The following is a 22,259-nucleotide window of genomic DNA, read 5'->3' on the forward strand; positions in this document are numbered from 1 at the left end:
CAGTTTGGGATAAAATCAAAACCAATCCATTGTCTATGGTTTCATAAAAATTTGAAACAAACCAAACCATTAAAATTATGGAACCAATCTGAACCAAATCATTTAAACATGGTTCAGTTCAGTTTTGAACCACGATTTCACATAATCTGTTCACAAAAAAAATCATATAACATTTTAACCTATCATAAATTATGAAAATAATAATAGCATGTCCATCAAACAAATTACTCTCATAATATTCACCAGTTAAGCAAAAGTATAAGGAAAATTTAGCCAAAACCCAGGGAAATTCTATTTCCACACACCTAATTACATCAGTTCACATACTTAATGAAATATTATTTTAATGAAAATTATATCCTAAATTAAAATGACCACGATGGACATCCACTAACACACATAATATTATATCAAAATATTCTTTGTACACATCTTTTAAAAATAAAAAAATCTCAGTGTACATATTTTGAGTAGAAAAAAATTAAACCCCAATTTCATCATTATTTGTCACTTTTTCCATTGTTTTTGACTTTGCTTGCAAAGCAATACTCTTATAACAACTCTCATATTGCTTTACTCTCTAGGTTTATACTCCATTATTTATATCGTTTTCTCATTAGTTCTACAATTATTCTTGATTTTATTACAGAAGAGTTACAAACCAATGGAAGTTCAAAATTAAGTAAAAATATGCCTGATGACAGCAAAAGCAATAATGAAAAGGTTAGTTTTTTCATGTAGATTTTTTTTTTCCACAATTAATTCGAAAAACCAATGCCGAAATATTCTATTTTATTCAGAACTACAGTGGCAAACAAATTAGTATATTTCGAAACTATAGTGTCAAAAAAAATCAATCTATTTCGGAAACCAAGTGTCGAATTAAAAAATAAATTTCGAAAAACCAATGCCGAATTCCCAAAATTACAATTCTTCAAGGAAAAAACGAGGGTTTATTCTAATTTGTCAATGCACTTGACAAAGAAAACGAAATGGTACCAAATCTGATAACAAAATTGAAACCAAGTAATCTTTAACAGATTTCAGAACTAGAGTGTCGAATGGACGAGGAGGGTTTTCAATAGAATTATTGTCAATGGAGGGTCTTAGGTCTTCAGTCTCTTCAATGGAGTTTCTTTGACTGTAAACCGAAATAGGGCAGATCGTTGCTCTTCAATTTTGAATAGGTGTGTGGAAAGAGGGTTAAGGTAGTGTGTGTACAAGATATGAGTTAAGAGTGTGATTGTAATAATTGGTGTGTGGAATGAGAACAAAAATTAATAATTACATTACTAAGTATGTGTACTAAGAAAAGATGTGCATTGACATAAGTAGCTATGTAGAAATAGAATTTCCCCAAAACCCCTCCATTGGACCTTGTTTGGTGAAAAGGACAACCCTATTTATTTTGTTTCACAAACTCGATAAAGAGGAAGCGCATAATTGAGTAAAGACAAAATATTTTTTTTTTCTTTTTCTGGGACAATATATATATATATATATATATCACATAACTCTTCTGATGAGAAACACTAGTATTTTATTTTATACAAGTTTAAAAATGTTGTCTATGTGTATTTTTGGTTGGTTTATCTAGTATGTACTCTGTTTTTTTGTAATAGTAAAATGTTAGTATGAAGCAGAGTAATATGTTACTGTGAGATAGAGTAACATATTACTATCAAACAGAGTAACTTATTACCGTTTACGGAAATTTCGATGGTGTTTTTTGTTATCTTTTATTTTTTAAGAATTTCATAGTTAACATGGATCTTGTTTAATAGATCTTGATGAGAAGATTCTAAAAATGCTAATTTAGTTAAAAACCAACATTTAGACCAAAAGTTATATTATTTTAAAATTTAAAATATTAAATTACTCACTAAATATATTTTGATAATAGTGGTATATGTTGGACTTTTCAGGAAAAACTTTTTGTACTTCTCTTTAATGCATTAAAGTTTTATTATGAGAGGCTTTGATCAAATTTTCTAAAATATAATATTAAGCAAATATTGTTTAACATTAATCTGTCATGATTTTTCAAAACATAAACTTTCAAAACATAAACTTTAGACCACATCTTTGAGCAGATTGATGATTTTCCCTGGATCGTAACTGGTTTTTTGACGGATTTGTTTTTTGTTGTTTGTTTTTTTGGTTGGGATGGCCCTTTAGGGTCTTGTTTATGTATTGTTGTTGTTTTATTAATATAATGTTTCTCATGTTCTCAAAAAAAAAAATTGAATAAAAATAATATCTAACAAACAAACATATATGGTTATACGGTCTGGTTCGGTTCAAATCCAGAACTGCAATTGTAAATCCAAAACTAATCCGCGGAGACCGATTTCCCAATTTTCCAAACTAGAACTGAACCATGAATTAAAAAGACCAAACCAAACTTACAAGATTGGTTTGGACTAGTTTAGTTTATAAATGTTTTGATTTTCTTACTCAACCCTATGATCTACAGCCTAGGTAACATAAGTTGCATCAAAATAACTGAAAATTGAGGAGATATTTAAGGAAAAATCAATATATATCCATGAAACATCTAAGAATGTGGAGACAAGAAGAGAAATTCATATAAAGATTAGAATGATATATTGCTACTGCATAATCAAATTGAATGATTTAGAATGTAACATGTAGATTTTAATATTTCAATATTTGCAAGGTGTTCATTGTCAGTGGGAGGAGTTTGAGAAGGTTCCTGATGCTTGCAAGGCTCGGTTACTGTTGTTCAGTGTGCTTGCTTGGGTGGCTATTTTTTAGCTTCTAGGATATATCCTTGGCTTGCTTTTCTTTCTTTTTTGCTCTTTTATGGCTTACATTACTCTTGTTTTTAGTTCTTTGTTTGTATTGCAACTTAATGTTTTTAAAAATAAAGTTTCTGATTTCTCAAAAATTGCAGAAGCAGAACATTAACCTGCACATCTACAAAGAAAATTACGGTAAAATATAATCATAATTGAAAGTTTTAAACCAACAGAGATGCAACAAGACAACATGCAATGGCAACTTTATTATAAGGATGCATTACAATAACGGTTCCCATAGTTTGGATCTTGTGTCACTTTGATCCATAACTTTTCAATTGTGACATATTTGACCTTAAATCTTGAATTGTGTTCCAAATAAGGACAATTGAAGATACTATTGCTCAATTTCAAAGGTAAAGTTGTCAATTTAATAAAATATAAATTAATCTGACAAAAATAATGTCAAAAAAATATTTTTAAATTTTTAAATATTATTTCTACCCACTAAAGATAAAATTATGTAAAATTTGATAAATTTTCTAGACATTTGTTTATTTATTTTTTACCAGATTAATTTTTATTATGTGTTTGGATGATGATCATGGGTGGTAGTTTTTATTTTTATTAAATTAGTTTCTATTTTTTTAAAAGTCAAATATAGTGACAACTTTGATATATTAAACTAATCCATCAAATCAAAAAATCCAAAACTAAAAATATGTCATATTTTAAATATATCGATTGCACATTAAAAGCCTAACAACTACCCATTACATGATCATCCAAATACATAATAAAAATTAATTTGGTAAACTAAATAAATAAATGTCTAAAAGATTTATCAATTTTACATAATTTTATCTTTGGTGGATAGAAATTATTTTCAAAAATTCAAAAATATTTTTTTGACATTTATTTTTGTCAAATTAGTTTTTATTTTATCAAATTGACAACTTTGCCCTTGAAATTAAGCAATGATATCTTTAATTGTCCTTATTTGAAACAAGATTCAAAATTTAAGGTCAAATGTGTCACAGTTGAAAAGTCAGAGATTAAAGTAACATAAACCACAAAATATAGGGACTGTTAGTGTAATTCGCCCTTATTATAAAAGCCGATGTACCATTGGTTTTATTGATTTTAAAAGTTTAAGGTTGTATTTGAATCATGAATTATTAGATAGAAATTTGTAAAGAAAAAAGAAAAAGATTGGTAAAATATAATTATATTTTATTTATATTTCACTTTTTTTTTTTCATTTTTTAAATTTCTACTCAAATTTATGATTCAAACACAAGTTAAAAGAATACTCAACCTGAACAAGGCACATACGCATACAATATGCTTAAAATACTTGGCAAGCCTGTTTGGATTGGGTGTTTTTGGAGAGGGAGGGGGGAATTTTTTTTTTCTTCTTCTTCTTAGTCTCAAGGTGTGTAAGAAAAATAAGTGACACAAATTTTTTAGGAAAACTACTTATTCTTTGATTTAAGATTTGTTTGATTGGAGTAAAAAATATAATAGAAATAAAGTGATAAAAAGTCAAATGAAAGGGGGAAAAATGTAGAGGAAGCCTATTTTTTGGTATTCAATTAAGGGAAAATCAAACACTTGCTAATATTGAGAATAAATTTTAAAAAATGTATATAAAAAGAACCTAGACATCTGGTTATCAAAAAAATAAAAATGAAAATAAAAGTATATAGAGGGTTTTTGTTTTAATTCATTAAAAGCATTTTGAGTTCAATATTTTGATCTATTTATATTTTATTTTTGCTTTTGTGTCCTTGAGGCACTTATTAGTAAGACAATCTCTAACAAATCGTGATATTTCAATCCTTATTAATACCATATTTTACTGGGCGCTTAGGGATTTTTATTTTATTTTATTTTTTTTTTTTTTGTCTTTTGTGTTGGTTTATTTTTTAACTTAAAAAAAATATTCAAAAAGTTATATTTAGATTCTACTCAATGAGATGAATCGAAAAATTTTAAATTTTTTAAAAAAAAAACTTAAAAAAGATGAAAATAAGCAAAAATAACATTTTTTTCTTTTGGCTTATTTTTTTTTTTTTTAAAAAAAGAAAAGGTTCGCCTACCCAAGACAGATCAAAAAAGTAAAAAAAAAAAAAAAAAATTGACATAAAAGTTTTTTAAAAAATGTGACTAATTTGAAAGTTCTCAAACAGCCATAGTATACTACAATGTCAAAATGTCATATTTTAAAGACTCACTTCAACAGTACATATGTTATTTTTTAGCACCATCACCATATAATTTAATTTCTATCATATGATAGTGATCGTGTGTGCCTAATAATATATATTTGCAACATCTAAATTTAATTTTTAATTACAAAACTGTAGGGAACTCAAATCATAGGTCCATTTCTAAATCTTTTGAGCCGTTAGCCTAAGTTTAAATCTTTTAGAGCTATAAGGACAATAGTAATGTGAAATACCATATTACTCCTATCTGCTCAATTGTCATCTATCTGTCCACTTGTCACTCATATATTCACCTATCTGTCCACGTGTCATACATCTATTCACCTATCTGTTCATCTAATCTGTCTATCGATCAAAATCATCACCACCACCACGGGCCACCACCATCCATTGTCAGATACCACCAGCCACCAACTGGCAAAAATGGAGATGAAAAATAAATAAATAAATGGAAAATGGAAAAAAATAAAATAAATTAAACAATAATTTTTGGCACAAACTTTTCTAAATTCATCTTGTACTTCATGGAATGCACTTTCAAGTTCTTCATAAAGAGTAGTTACCTAATCTTGAGTAGTGTCTTCATTTTCAAGAGCCATGAGACATAAGTTGGCCACTTCATTTTCAATTTCATCACTTGAGCTTTCATGTTCACTTTATCCCCAAGCTGCTACCATGGCATTTTTGTTTCTTTTGTAATCTTTTCCATGTTTCTTCAATTTTGGACAATCCATCTTCATATGTCTAGGATTTTTGCACTCATAGGAAATAATAGGCTCTTTCTTGTTATCTTTGTTGTACTCTTTCTTGAAAGGTCTTCTTCCTCCATAATTGTTTTTCTTGAAGTGCTTTTTGAGATTTCTACTAAGCATGGCATAGCTTTCATACTCACTGGAGTTTCACGTTCTTCTTCATTTGATGAGGCTTTGAATGCAATTCCACTTTTCTTTTTGTTTTCAACATCCTCATGTCCTTTCATGGTGATCTCATGAGTCATAAGGGAACCCATAAGCTCATCCAATCCAAGTGTGGAGAGATTTTTGGATTCTATAATGGTCGTGACCTTTGTTTCTCAATTCTTTAGTAAACACCTAAGAATTTTTCTCATCAACTCACGGTTAGTATAAGTTTTGCCAAGAGATTTCAAAGAGTTTACAATTTCAGTAAATCTATTAAATAGATTCATCAGAGTTCATTTTAAACAATTCATAACTATGAACAAGCATAGCAATACGAGATTCCTTCACTTGGTTTGTACCTTCATACGTTACCTCAAGTTTGTTCCAAATTTCTTTTGCTGAATCACAACTTGAAATTCTATTATACTCCTTAGAGTCTAATCCACAAACAAGGGTGAGTTTGGCTTTAGCATTGACTTGCAATAATTTATGATCCCTCTTATCACATTCATCTTTAGTTTTAGGTACACTAATATTGTCTACTAATTTGGTAGGAATGTTTGGACATTTGGTGACAATAATCCACATGGCATAATCAGTGGCTTGTAGGTACAGGGTCATCTTATCCTTCCAATGACTATAGTTGTTTCCGTCAAACAATGGTGGCCTATTTGTAGCTTGTCCTTCAGCTATGGTTGCCATGGATCGAAACTCCCAGTTGGTTAAATCTAAAACAAAAGTCTAGGCTCTAATACCAATTGTTACCCAAAAGACAACCTAAGAGGCGGGGTGAATTAGGTTTTTACAATTAAAAATAATAATACCCTAATAAAAATTATGACTAGCACAATAGATAAATATAGTTAATGAAATAAAAATGATTAAAACAAGTGTTCTAATAACTATGTCAGTTAATGATTTTAGCACAGTGAAAATATGAAATATAGCTATGGCAATTTAAATAAAATAAAGAGATAAGGGAGAGAGAGGCAAACAAATTTATAGTGGTTCGGCTTCAACTCAGCCTACGTCCATTCCTCAAGCTTCACTTGAGATTTTCCACTATACTCTAGATTCACAGGGTCCTAGCAACCTTTTCACAGATGGAGCAATCCTCCACAGATTTTACGCAGACTTTTTAAGTCAAGAACACTAAGTGTACTACACTCTTACAAGGTTGAAAAGAATGTGTTTTTGCTTTCACAGAAAATTACAAGAATTATCTCTCAAAGATATATATAAAAATGAAGCTCTGGTTTTTCTGTAAACCTTATACAGGAAAGATAGGCTTAAAGCTATTCGTATTAGTATATAATTTTTGAAAGAGAATGTAAACAAAAATTGAAGAACACTTTTCAGAGAATTTTTCAGAGAATAGATGTGAGTGATTATAGATCAAAGAATATTTTCAGATTTTTTTTTTTAAACTTGTTTACATTAGAGGCTTTGGTATATATAACGAAACTTATAGCCGTTTATAGCCGTTGTATTCATTTGAATTTATAGCCATTTATAGCCGTTGTATTCATTTGAATATCTTCCACTCCATCATTTACTAATTTGAATATCTTCCACTTGAACCTGTTGGCCTGCTGCTGTGCTGGGCTGTTTGAACCTTTGTTTTGGGCTGCTTGAACCTCTGGTTTGGACATTATTTTTGGGTTGAAATGAACTCCTGATTTAAGCAAATATTAGGGCCTGTTTGGTAACCATTCCGTTTTCAGTTTTCAGTTTATATTTATAAAAATTTACAAAACTGTCATAAAAACTTGTTTGATAATTTTTTTGGTTTATAAATGGTTGTCTCAATTTATAAATTTGAGAAAAAAAAACGTAAACTCAAAAAATGAATTCACATTTTCAGTTTTCAATTTTTTTTTTCAAATAATTTATTTTTAATTAATTTTTTTCAATTAATCTTTTTTTTCAATTAATTTTTTTTCAAATATTTTTTTTCCCAATTAATTTTTTTTTCAATTATTTTTTTAATTAATTTTTAATTTTTTTTCAAATAATTTTTTTTTCAATTAATTTTTTTTCAAATAATTTTTTTTAAAAATATTTTTTTCCCAATTAATTTTTTTCAATTATTTTTTTAATTAATTTTTTTTTTCAAATAGTTTTTTTTCCAATTAATTTTTTTTTTCAATTCTTTTTTTTAATTATAATGTGTGTGATTCCATTGTCATAAATAATGAAAATAAATATAAATATTTTAGACCTGAACAAACATATTTTTTAGTTTATGTTTTTAAAATTGTTTAAGCATTTTGTTCAAACCAAACGTGTTTGTAATTTATGTTTTTCTAAAAATAAACAAAAACCAGTTTATAAAATTTTTGTAAACATAAACAAAAAACGTAAACGTTACCAAACGCTACCTAAATACATTCAAACAATATTTAGGATAAAAGTTTAGGTGAGAAATAATGGGACAAAATAAATTTTAATTTTATTTTTCTCTTTTAAATAAATTAAAACATAATTTAAATAAATCATCAAAATAAATTTTAGATTCTATTAAAACATAATTAAATAAATCATCATAATAAATTTTGGATTCTATTTTCTTTTTCAAATAAATTAAAATATAATTAAATAAATCATCAAAATAAATTTTGGATTCTTTTTTTCTCTTTCAAATAAATTAAAACATAATTAAATAAATCATCAAAATAAATAAATCTAACAGATTTTTTTTACCAATTTTCTAAAAAAATATACTCTAATACAGTAATTAATGATTATAAAAACTTCAATTCATTAGTTAATCACAAAAGCATAATTGACTGAATTCATTACTCCTCACTATATGATTCTATCTTTTAAAATCTATCAGTGTGATATTATTTTATCAACTCGTTTAAATCATTCAAAGGCTATATACGAGGCTTTCTTTTAATATATAGATATTTTTTAAGAAAAATATCAAATCAGTGACATTTTAAAAAAATAATTATAAATTAATAACTAAAATCATAAATTTTTCCATGTAATTATTTTTGTAAAGTTACATGGGGTGTGATTGCCCCCTTTTTTTTTATGTTATAAATTGTTGCTGGCAAACACAAAGCCCCATGCAGTCTATCAGGGCCTATTTTAATATCGTTTTTGCCTTCTGTGTTTAAGAAAATAAAACTAATAAAAGTTTTAAAAACACTTTTTTTTTCTTTTTTTTTTTGTGTGTAAAAATAGTTTTCAAAATTGATTTTTTTTTTTTTTTGGTGTTTTATAAAAATTGAGTTGTTTTCATAAAATTTTTCCAAAAAATTCACCAATCAAGCTTTTTGTGTTTTTTTTTGGAAATGACAGAAAACAAAAAATGAAAATGATACCAAATAGGCCCATGCAAGTACTTGAAAGTTAGGTTTGAGAGAAAAGTAAACATAAAAGTGGTATATAGATAAAGAAGACAAAGAAGAGGAGGAAGAGCAAGCATGCAAGCAAGCATGCAAGCAGAAAACCTACATGGTTTCTGCTGCGCAAGTAATGTTTGTTGTTTTGACCACATAATGTGAGTTGTTCTTGAACACATGGCAATCTCAAAACACTAATCCTGGAAGCAGTTTCATTCTGGTATGAAGTCCGGCCAATTCTACGGACACACTAAGGTCATGTATGTTTGGGCGGGCATATACTTGAGATTGGACTAATAGTCCAATAAAATTATTAATCCGATTTTTGGTTAAAATATTAAAGTACGGACTAACAATCCATTCGGATATGGTATCCTACTATTCAATCCCATATATGGGATGTGATATAAATTGGAGGACTAAGTCAAAATCTGGATTAACTTATCAAATGATCATAATATGGTCAATATATTGGATGTCCCATGTCCTATACATTCGAATTCCCTTAAACAAACATCGGATTGGATAATATTTTGATAATCCCTCCTTATAATCCTAACTCAATCCAAACATATGATAGGATATATAATCCAAAGGGATTCGTAGTCCTAGGACTATTAGTCATGAGAATTCTAATTAAACCTAATCCAGTCCTGCCCAAACAAACATGGCCTAATTGTATCCTTCTCAGCTGCTATATTTGGATTGTATATACAACCAGCTAAGCTAATCAGTCACCAATGGTAAAAATGTGGATAGGAGTCAAGGTAATACCAAGGTACTCACTCTTCTGAAAGAATGAAACATAATGCTTTTGTTCCAATTTCTCAAACATTAGTGTTCCAATATCTAAATTTTGGTTTGGTTTGCCTTACAGTCAAAAACTCATTGATATGACAGCAAAAAAAGGCCATCATCTCAAATTTCATTTCACAATGACTAGCTATTGTGTTGCTCCTAGTTTTTCAATTGGCCTTATTCCATATCACATCAGCAAGCAAAACTCACAAAGATGCAGTACAAGTGATTAGGATCTAAGATTAATTGATCAGGCATCAATGAATAAGACTTAATGCTTTTCAATAAAACAACCTCAGCAAACAATTGCACCTGATCAAAACTCAAATGAATGTAAACAACATGACATATGAAGCTTTGGAAAGAAGCCAACTTACAGCTGGTAACTACAAAGCTTATTATGATTGTACCAACAAAAGAAGCTCTACCCATTAGTAGATGTTTGATTAATTTATGCATTTACCTTCAAGTTGACATCTTTGGGTAGTTAATTTAATTGCTCTTTCTTCAAGTTGACATCTATGGAACAGTATCAAATATTGGACAGCTGAAAGTTGAAAACTAGAAGAGTTTAAGATACAAGTCCTCCTGCCAAATTCGAATGCAAGAATGAGAGAAAAATATCACTTACCATCTTCTTCTTCTTCTTCCTCAATTCACTAATACAACTAGCCCCTAGAATCTTTCTTCCTTCGCATATAGATTGCAAGTGCCTGCGACAACTCATATCAGTCATTGTTCGAGAAAGATCACTACTTCTCTAGTTGTCGAATGCTTGAAATTCAAACTTTCCACAATACGCTCTTTTGTCAGTTTGTAAAGTCCTCTAACAGTAAGAGTCTGTAAGTTGGGGCAAACAACCCCTATTTTTGTCAGGAATTCGTCATTCACACGCCCATAACTCAACTCCAAAGATCTAATATGATAATTCCTTTCTAATTCCATGTCAAAATGATCCTCAACTTCTAGATCAGTATGTTGCAGTTTAATTTCCGAAATGGCAAGACATTCTTTTGCAAGGATGAAGAAGGTTGTAGTGGTGAACTTTGAACACGCATAAATCGTTATGGAGATAAGATTAGGAAGATATTGGCATAAATCCCTCATGGAATTGTCGTTGAGGAATTGTATAGCACACAGTACCATGTGTGTCAAAGATGAACATGCACATAAGAAAGTCATGAGTCCATGTAACCTCAAACCAGAATCATCATACAATATGAACTTCTTTAATGGAATGCCTGCTGCTGTAATAGAACAAATTAGTCTGTCATTATCTCCGGATGCTACTAAGTCAAGATCACGTAAAGATGTTGCATAAATCATGGAATTCTCAAATGTGAACGAATCATCTGGTGAACTGCAACAACTTATTGTCTTGAAACAAATCAAATTTCGACTATGGCGTAAACCAAACCAAACCAAACAAAGCCTTAAGTCCCATCAAATGTGGTCGGCTACATGAATCCTTCTTCTCCACGCGGCCCTATCAAAGGCCATTTCATTAGTCAAATTAAGTAGATTCATATCTCTATTTATAATGCTAGCCAATGTTAATCTAGGCCTATCCCGTCCCCTGACACTTCCATCTACCGTTATAGTATCGCATCTCTTCACTACTACCTCTGTTGGTCTCCGTTGAATATGACCAAACCATCTCAATCGATTTTCTCTCAACTTATCTTCTATCGGTGCTACTCCTACCCATTCCCGAATACACTCATTTCTAATTCTGTCTTGTCTAGTCTTACCACACATTCACCTTAGCATCCTCATCTCAGCCACACTCATCTTATCTACATGTTGCTTCTTGGTTGCCTAACACTCCGTCCCATACAACATAGCTGGTCTAATAGCCGTTCTATAAATTTCGACTATGGCGTAGTACAAAACAAATTCCATGTTTGGTTATGTTGCAAAAAGAACATCGAATTTCATTCAAAAGTTGACAATTTGATGACAAAGCAATGAGAGATCGATCAGAACAACCAACCAGCCCGTTCATATTAATTTTACGCAACCCTCGAAGCTTGCGTGACAATACCTTAATCCCAGCATCAGTTACCATGTACTTTGCACTTTTAGAATCTGCGGCCCACTGATTATAATTGTATTCAAATTGGACATAGCATTTAATTGGATATCGAGCTCTTCAATCCATGGTAAAGCATCAGCTATAGCAACAAGGTGTTGATTTCAAAAACCAATGAGGTTACAATATCTTGGAATCTTCAAGTTCTTCATGGTTGAACCCAGTTTCCAAATAGTTTTGGGGAATGGAAATTTTTGTAAAAAAAGGAGAGAGAGGGATTGAAGATCTAACCTAGAAGAAGCGATTCTTCGAATTGGGTAATTGATGTCGGCTTTGTCGCCGAAGATGGGATTATAAAGCACAATGTGTTGGAGGTTTGTGAATCGTTGAAGGGCTCTAAATAAAGCCTCGCAGTTATTGTTGTAGAACAATCTGTCGGAGGCCACCAATTTGAGTCGAAATCGATCGGTGGTGAAGAGAAATTGCTTACAGACCAAAGTGTTGGGACTGTGAGACACCAGAAATCAATAACACAATAACACAAGAATATTTACGTGGTTCGGCAATTGCCTACGTCCACGGAGAGCTATCCATTATAGAATTTCCCGGAGGGAGTTTACACACTCACACCTCACAAACACTCACTATGGCACTCTCGCTTATTATTTCTCACAATCTTTCTCAGATTACACACTGTAATCTATTATCTCAAACCCCTCATCCTCACCTCAATTTGTACACAATTGAGGGAGGAGCTTATTGGTTGCCACCAACCTCTTCCACTAGTGAGTGGGTGGAAGAGTGGGAGAGCCACTTTCTCCATTATCTGAAAGTGGACTAAGTGGGAGTTCCATTTTGGGCAGTGGAGCTAACAATTCTTCCCCTCCATGCCCATATGGATAACTGACTTCTCAGTTGAAGTCCATCCCGGCAATGTCTCTGTAGATTTCAAGTTTGTCTCTCGAGACCGCCTTTGTAAGTATGTCAACTGGATTCTTATCTGTATGGATCTTAATCAGTTCCAATAACTGCTTTTCCATTACTTCGCATATCCAATGATACCGAATATCAATGTGCTTTGTGCGAGAATAGTACATCGAATTCTTACTTAGGTCGATGGCACTTTGGCTATCACAATGTTTCGTGAACTTTTCTTGCTTTAATCCCAACTCTTGGAGAAACCGCTGCAACCACAACATCTCTTTTCCAGCTTCCATTGCGGCAATATACTCTGCCTCGGTTGTGGATAAAGCAACATACTTCTGTAACTTGGACTGCCAAGACACAGCTCCCCCTGCGAAAGTGAACAGAAATCCTGATGTAGATTTTCTACCATCAAGATCTCCCGCCATATCAGAATTCATATAGCCTTCCAAGACTGGTTTAGCATCTCTAAAGCACAAACAATTTTGCTGTACCCTTGAGGTACCTCAGAATCCACTTAACTGCTTCCCAATGCTCTTTTCCTAGATTGGAAAGGAATCTGCTTACTACTCCAATAGCATGAGCAATATCTGGTCGGGTAGACACCATTGCATACATCAAAATCCCAATGGTGGATGAGTAAGGAACAACCTCCATCTCTTCTCTTTCTTTAGTAGAGGAGGGACAAGAACTCTTGCTCAACTTGAAATGATTAGCCAGCGGAGTATTGATTGGCTTGGAATCTTTCATGTTGAACTTCGCAATCACTCGTTCAACATACTTCTCTTGTGACAACCATAATTTCTTGGCTTTTCTGTCACGCACAATTTGCATGCCCAACATTTGCTGTGCAGGGCCTAGGTCCTTCATGTCAAAGGATTGTGATAACTCATTCTTCAGTGATCTGATTGCTGTGGCATCCTGTCCAACAATTAGCATGTCATCAACATAGAGCAGGAGTATGATGAAGTTTCCATCGGAAAATTTCCTGACATAGACACACTGATCTGCAGCAATTCTCTTGTACTCATGACCTACCATGAATGAGTCAAACTTCTTATACCACTGTCGCAGCGCTTGTTTGAGGCCGTAAAGACTCTTCTTCAATCTACAGACTAAGTTTTCCTTCCCTTTTACTTCAAAACCTTCTGGCTGCTCCATGTAAATTTCTTCCTTCAGATCTCCATGGAGAAATGTCGTCTTTACATCCATCTATTCAAGCTAGCCGCTAGTCCCAAAACTACTCAAATGGATATCATTTTCACAATTGGCGAGAAGATTTCATCAAAATCAATACCTTTCTTCTGCCCGAAACCTTTGACAACCAATCGAGCCTTATACTTGACTAGCTTTCGCCTACCATATTTCTTCAACTTGAACACCCATTTGTTCTGCAATGGTTTTCGACCCTGGGAAAGTTTTACCAAATCATAAGTCTGATTCTTCTGCAAGGACTACATCATTTCTTGCATAGCTTGATACCAGTTACTCTTCTCCTTATGATTCTGAGCTTCTTGAAAACTTTCGGGCTCCCCCTCATCAGTAAGCAAAATATAATCAGAAGCAGGGTATTTTGATAACGGCTTAGACTCTCTTGTTAATCTTCGCAACTGTGAACCAACAGTATCTGGCAGAGGGGGTTGTGGCTCCCCCTGCTCAACACCCTCTTCTTCTGGATCTTCTTCTTTTGGTAATCCATCTTGTAACTCTACATCATTGGTTGCATGCTGCGGTAGCTCTTCTTCATCAGTGGCATGCTGTGATGGTGCAGGATTGGGAACAATTTCAAAAACATCATTAACTTTGGGTTTGGCTGGTTGCCCGAAGTCTTCTAAGGTCTGCTTTCTTGAAATACAACATCACGGCTTCGAATGACCTTTTTGTTTTTAGAATCCCATAATTTGTATCTAAATTCTTCATTTCTATAGCCAATAAAGATGCATGGAGTAGCTTTATCATCCAGCTTCTGTCTGTGCTCCTTGGATACATGTGCAATTGCTTTGCACCCAAACATTTTCAAGTGAGAGTAAGAAATCTCCCTTCTACACCATACTTTCTCTGGAATGTCAAAATTCAGTGGAACTAATGGCGATCTGTTGATCAAATAGCATGCAACATGAACAGCTTCTTCCCAAAATGACTTTGGCAGCTTTGCCTTTTTTAGCATACATCTGACCTTCTCCACAATGGTCCGGTTCATTCTTTCAGCTACACCATTGTGTTGTGGGGTTCCAGGAATAGTCTTCTCATGTCAGATGCCGTGAGTAGCACAGTAGGTTTCAAACTCCTTTGACGTGTACTCGCCTTCATTGTCTGTTCGGAGACACTTTAGCTTCTTTCCGGTCTCCCTTTCCACCATAGCATGAAATGTTTGAAAATGCTGGAACACCTCAGCTTTGGTTCTTAGGACATAAACCCATACCTTCCGTGATGCGTCATCAATAAATGTCAGGAAGTATTTTCTGCCACCCAAAGATTCCACTTCTATCGGACCATATACATTAGAGTATACTCTGTTCAACAACTCTGATTGTCTTTTGGATGATGAATGGAAAGTGACTCTATGTTGCTTTCCAAACAAGCAGTTGTCACAAGGGTTTAATTTCACATCTTTGGCAAAGGGAATAAGCGACTTCTTTGCCAAAATCTGCAACCCTTTCTCACTCATGTGACCCAGCCTTTTGTGCCACAAATTTGGTGATGCCTCATCTTCTGTTGCGTTAAGGCTATTTGAATGCACCTCCACATGAGTCTTGTACAACGTGGCACTTGCCTGTCCTCAAGCTACCACCAGAGATCCCTTTTTCAACTTCCACATGCCTTTGCCGAAGTAGTTCTCATAGCCTTGTCGATCTAAGGCTATTCCTGAGATAAGATTCAGGCGTAAATCGGGAACATGACTGACATCTTTCAACACCATTGTGCACCCAACTTTGGTTTGGATGCGAACATCACCGATTCCCACAATCTTTGAAAAACTAGAGTTGTCCATCTTCACTGTACCAAAATCTCCAGCTTGGTACGTACTGAAGAACTCCTTCCGAGGTGTGGCGTGGTAGGAAGCTGCTGTATCTACCACCCACTCGGTGTCATTGTCTGACATATGGAGACATTCTTCTTCTTCAACAGAGAATAATGCAATATCCTTTGAGACAGTAACTGCAGTGTTCCCATCTTCAGTCTTTAGCTGTCTATTGCCTTGTTTTTGTTCTCCCTGCAAGGCATAGCAATATTTCTTTATATGACCTTCCTGGCCACAATGGTAACACTTGAACTTCGGCCGGCTCGTACCTTCTTTGGATTTCCCTCTGTCTTGAAATCTTCATCTACTGCGTCCTCTGTTTTTTCTTCTTCCTCTGTCTCTGCCTCTACCTTTATTTTTTGTGACGAGGACATGGGATTGATCTTCACCCAAGTCTTTCCGCCTTGTCTCTTCATTGTACATGGCGTCTGTGACCATGCTCATGGTCAGCTTCCCTTCTGGTGCAGAGTTGCTGAGAGAAACCACCAACGTCTCCTAGTTATCCGGTAAAGAACTGAGTAGTAGGACGGCTTGCATTTCATCGTCTAAGCGCATCTTAACGGTTGCAAGCTGATTCACCAGACTTTTGAATTCACTGGTGTGCTCGGCGACAGACACACCATTCTTCAACTTTAGATTTACAAGATTTCTCATCACCAAGGCTTTGTTCCAAGCAGTCTTTGACCTGCACATATCGTCTAACATTGTCCATAGAGAATAAGCATCTGTCTCCTCGGTGACATGATGGTACACACCATGGTCTATCCATTGTCTGATACAACCGATAGTCTTGCGGTTTATCTTTATCCAGTCGTCATCCTTTACTGCTTTTGGTTTAACCCCTTTTATAAAAATAGGTCAAACAAGTCTTTATAATACAGGGTGTTTTCCATCTGTGACTTCCAAATTGCATAATTGGAAGGAGTCAACTTGAACATAGATCCCGAAGTCGACGTTGATTCCTCCATCAACACTTGTCTATACAGAAATGATCTCTGTTTGAAAAATAGGCTTCGCGGTTGAGTTCGGACTAGTCAAATTAGCCAAAAAAGCACTTTGGATTGTCCAAATACAAACTGAAATTTTTTTGAAATAGGATTTGCAAAATCTGACCATACATATGTCTCTGTAATACTCCAAATAGTCGGAAAGCACTATTGGATCGTCAAAAACGGACTCAGAATGACTCAGATCAAGCCAAAACAGTTTGGACGGTTCTGATTTACAGGTGTACCTTGGCCGTGAAGCACTGGATCACTCCTCTGGAAGGTTGACTGGTCAACTGAAGGGCTAACATGGCTAACACATGGCCAACACATGGCTGACAGGCTGACACGTGGCACCGACGTGGCAGATGACGTGGCAATGAGGTGACGCGGCAATGAGGTGACGCCACGTGGCGCTGACTGGGTGATGGTGTGGCGTTGACTGGGTACTGACGTGGCTTATCTTCCTCCTTTAGACGCGTGTGGGATGACACGCCGACTCTGTTGATGGCGCGTGGATGCGTGTGTTGAGAGTGAGAGTTACGCGCCTACTTTAGGGGACGCGTGAGGGCGCGTGGAGGCGTTTCCTGGGGTTTGCTTTGCAGTTCTAGACTCCTCTCTTCGAGCCCTTGCTCCTGGTATGCTCAAAACTTGATTTTGAGTAACTTGATTTCTGGCAGTTTCGAAGAAACGCACTCTGTTTTTTCGAAACGCAACCGATTCGGCTTTGATACCACTTGCTGGGACTGTGAGACACCAGAAATCAATCACACACAACAACACAAGAATATTTACGTGGTTCGGCAATTGCCTACGTCCACGGAGAGCTATCCACTATAGAATTTCCCGGAGGGAGTTTACACACTTACACCTCACAAACACTCATTGTAGCACTCTCACTTGTTGTTTCTCACAATCTCTCTCAGATTACACACTGCAATTTATTATCTCAAACCCCTCCTCCTCACCTCAATTTATACTTAATTGAGGGAGGAGATTATTGGTTGCCACCAACCTCTTCCACTAGTGAGTGGGTGGAAGAGTGGAAGAGCCACTTTCTCCATTATCTGAAAGTGGACTAAGTGAGAGTTCCATTTTGGGCAGTGGAGCTAACACAAAGAAGGGGATTACAAGTTGTTGAAGTTATCGATTGCTAATCGATTCAGAATCAATTCCCAGCAATCTTCCGAGAGTTCCATACAGTGGTTGTTCATGATTTGATTTCAAAAAAACAAAACCCACGAAAACAGATTATATGTTAGTATATATTTGGATATGATGATTCGGGAAGAGCGATTGACAATGTTGATAGGGTCCTAAACCCTGAATTTGATTATTTGATTGAGGATTAGCCACCAACAATCTTTTCAATTAGGGATTAGTCACTTAAACTCTTAATATTATTTATCTCCTCCAAAATTATTACAATAAACATCTTTATATAAGAAAAATAATATAGATTTCTTAATATAAAAAGACTTTCTAAATTTATTAGACTTCTTAATATAATTAGTTTCCTAACAAATGCGATAAAAAAAACCCTAGGTTTACGTGTTTCAAACTGTTTGGAACTTACGAGAGAGAGAGAGAATGATCGCTCCTTCGCTTTGATTTTGTTGTGAACGTTTGGATAATCATCAAATTCAAATGGAGACGTAATTAATGATAAGTTACTTCATGGTTGTGGAGTCTACATATTGCGACGTTGAAAGCCGATTATGTCGGTAAATTCCTATAAATTAAAAGTTGGTCATTGGGGAAACACTATGGTGCACGGTGTGCACTAGCGGTAGATAGACGTTGGGCGGAGCCGGATTTGGATCAGATCGACATTACATAATAAAGAATTTTGTATTTGTTCAAGTTTGATGCAGTCTTAATATGGGGTCTCTATATCTATCCATATTTGATCCAAAAAATAATTATGAATCTTAAATCCGCCCATCAGGTTATATGTTTAAAAAAAATTTAAAAAATTATAATTAAATTGAATCACACATTATATTTATTAAATAAATATATTGGCATCATTATAAATTAAAAGATTTTGTGTATAAATTAAAGAATTTCTTAAATAAATTCAATCACATATCACCATAAATGTGAGTTCCAATAAAATCAATAAGGGTAAATTACAAATAAACTCCTTGAGATTTGATTAAAATATGAATCGCCCCCTGTGATTTTGAAAATTATATTTCACCCCCTATGATTTCTAATTTTATAACAAATCGCCCATTTTATTAATAAATCTTCAAATCAATTAATAGTTTTTAATGATATTAGAAATATGTTTCAATTAATAATTTAGATAATTTTATTATTGTATAGGAGAGAAATTGTGAATTTCATTCTTTTAGTTAATTTTGTTAAATAAAAAATGCTAACAATGAGTTATTTGTACTTTAAACAAACCGTAGAAGGTGTATTTGCAATTTACCCAATCAATTAAGATAAAATCTAGATCTCAACAATATATATATATATATATATATTAATGTATTATGATTAATTAATTAATTAATTTAATAACGACCGGGTCGAACTGGATTGAAAGTATATATTCCAAACCCAATCAATTAATATTTCGGGTTGAAAATATTGGCCTACCCCGGCCATATGGGCTAAAACAACCTTCCCAAATCTTAGAAAAATAGGACTGAGTCGAGCGGGCCAAGCTGGCCAACGGGCCGATGTCCACCCCTAATATGCACCGTATGCACCTTATAACTAAAAAAAATGACATAACTTTAGTTTTCTGAATCATAATTAAAAAAATATATATATCATAACTAAACACAACATGAGGCATAACTAAAGAACTCATGAGTCATAACTAAAATAATATCATAACTAAAAAATAAAATTAGTTATAACTAAAGAAGAGAATGGCATAACTAGGGATGCATATGGTATACCCATTTTAAAAGGGCGTATATTAGAATTTCCTTGGTCATTGACTTATTTGTTACAAGTTATCAAAACACTTCTCTATTTTTTTACACATCTTTTCACAAAAAAAAAAAAAGTCCCTAAATAAATTATACCCAAACCACCCCTTAATACTTCTTAAGGAACTGTTTGCTAGATGTATTCAGAGTTGATTTGAAAATAGATTATTTTAGTAATTTTTTAGATTTTCAGATAGAATAGGAGATGAAAAAGATTAGCATATTTAGGATACCCTTTTTTTTTTATAGCTTTTTACAGAAAAAAATGTAAAAAATAGAAAGAAAATGAAATTTTTACTTTTTTATATAATTTTTTAACTTTTTAAATAATTTTTTAATGAATTCCAAAACCAAGCCTCAATATTAATTAATCAATAATAATAAAAAACAGAATAATCTCAAAATTTGACATAGGATGAATTTGGGATGTAAACAAAAGATCATTAAAAAGAAGTCAAAATTTGTTTCTTATTTTTTCTACTTTTTATATAAATTTTTCATAAAAACTCAAAAAATCATTCATAAATATTTTTTTCACCTCATAAAATACTAAAAAAACACTTCCCAAACCAACCTAACCGACCCATAATTACACTAATTTTTTTAATAAAATTAAAGGGCTCAAAACTTATGTAGAAGGTGTAAAAATATAAAAATAAATAAAATAAAATATATATTTTGATATAATTGAAATGACATAATTGTTTATTTATTTATATGATTAACGAACTACCGATAACAATTAGACTAAAATGCTATCTGAATTAAAAAACTAAAAGAACCCATATATAATTATGTTAAATTGATTAGAGATATGTATGAAGGTGTGGTGACTACTATTAGATCGTCTGCTGGAGAGACAAGTGAGTTTTCAATTACTATAGGGTTACACAAAGAATCAACTTTGAGTCCTTATCTTTTTGCTTTAGTTATGGATGAGTTGACGAGAAATTTTCAAGATAATATGCTATGGTGTATGCTTTTTGTTTGTGTTAGTGGGCGAGACAAGAGAATAAGTGAAAGTTGGAGACTTTGAAAGAAACACTTGAATGTAACGGATTTAGGATAAGCAAAACTAAGGCAAGAGTACATAGAATGTAATTTTAGTAAAAGTAACAATGGAAGCAGAGTAGAAGTGAAAATTGAGAACCAAGAACTGCCTAAGAGTGAACATTTTCATTATTTAGGATCGATTATCACAAAGATTGGGGAGATTGGAGCGGATGTGGTCTATAGAATTAAGACAGAATGGCTTAAGTGGAGGAGTGTGTTTGGGTACTGTGTAAGAAATGAGTACTCGCTAGACTAAAAGGAAAATTCTATAGAACGGCTATTGGACCAGCAATGTTGTATGGGACGGGATATTGAGCAACTAAGAAACAATATGTAGATAAGATGAGTGTTGCTGAGATGATAATACTAAGCTGGATGTGTGACAAGACTTAAAAAGATAGAGTTAGGAATGAGTATATTCGAGAATGGGTAGGAATAGTGCTGGTAGAAGATAAGTTTAGAAATAATAGATTGAGATGGTTTGGTCATATACAACAAAAACCAACAGAGGCAATAGTGAAGTGATGAGATGCAGTGACGGTAGATGAAATTGTTAGGAGAAAAAGACATATCTAAATTGATGTGGGTTAGTGTAGTAAATAGAGATATGAGTCTCTTTAATTTGACTAACGCAATGGCATTTGATAGAGTCGAATGGAAAAGAAAAATTCATGTAACCGATCATATTTGATGGAACTTAAGATTCGATTTAATTGATTTAATTTAAATTGGTAACACTTGTAGTAAATATTTTTTTAAGCCTTAAGAGAGGTCAATAGAATTTTTTTCCCTCCGGACAATAGATATATTGCATTAGATAGAAGGTGAAAGCATTTAACCAACAGAACACACCAAGGATAAACAACCAAGAAGGGTGCACATATCATCTGAGTCACATAGTTACACACTAAAATACTCTTTTCCATTACAAGCGAAACGACAGCTCATAAGCAAAGACAAAGCTACATTAGGGATGAGGGGCACTTGCTCCCTTTTTATTTAAAATTACACTTTTACCTGTAATTAGAAATTTTTTTTTTCACTTAACTCTTTTAATTTTCAAATATATTTCCAAATCTTTATATCTCTATTCTTTTCTTTTTTTAAAAAAAATTCATTTCAATTTGCCACTATAAATGTTTATTTTTATCAAAATATTCTTTTATATTTATTTATATCTCTACCATTTCTCTGTTATTTTTCTCCACAATTATCTTTTTTATATTATTTTTGTATGCATGTGAT

The sequence above is a fragment of the Camellia sinensis genome, chromosome 15 (assembly GCF_055761805.1).
Source record: "Camellia sinensis isolate YWXY chromosome 15, ASM5576180v1, whole genome shotgun sequence".
Lineage (NCBI taxonomy): Eukaryota > Viridiplantae > Streptophyta > Magnoliopsida > Ericales > Theaceae > Camellia > Camellia sinensis.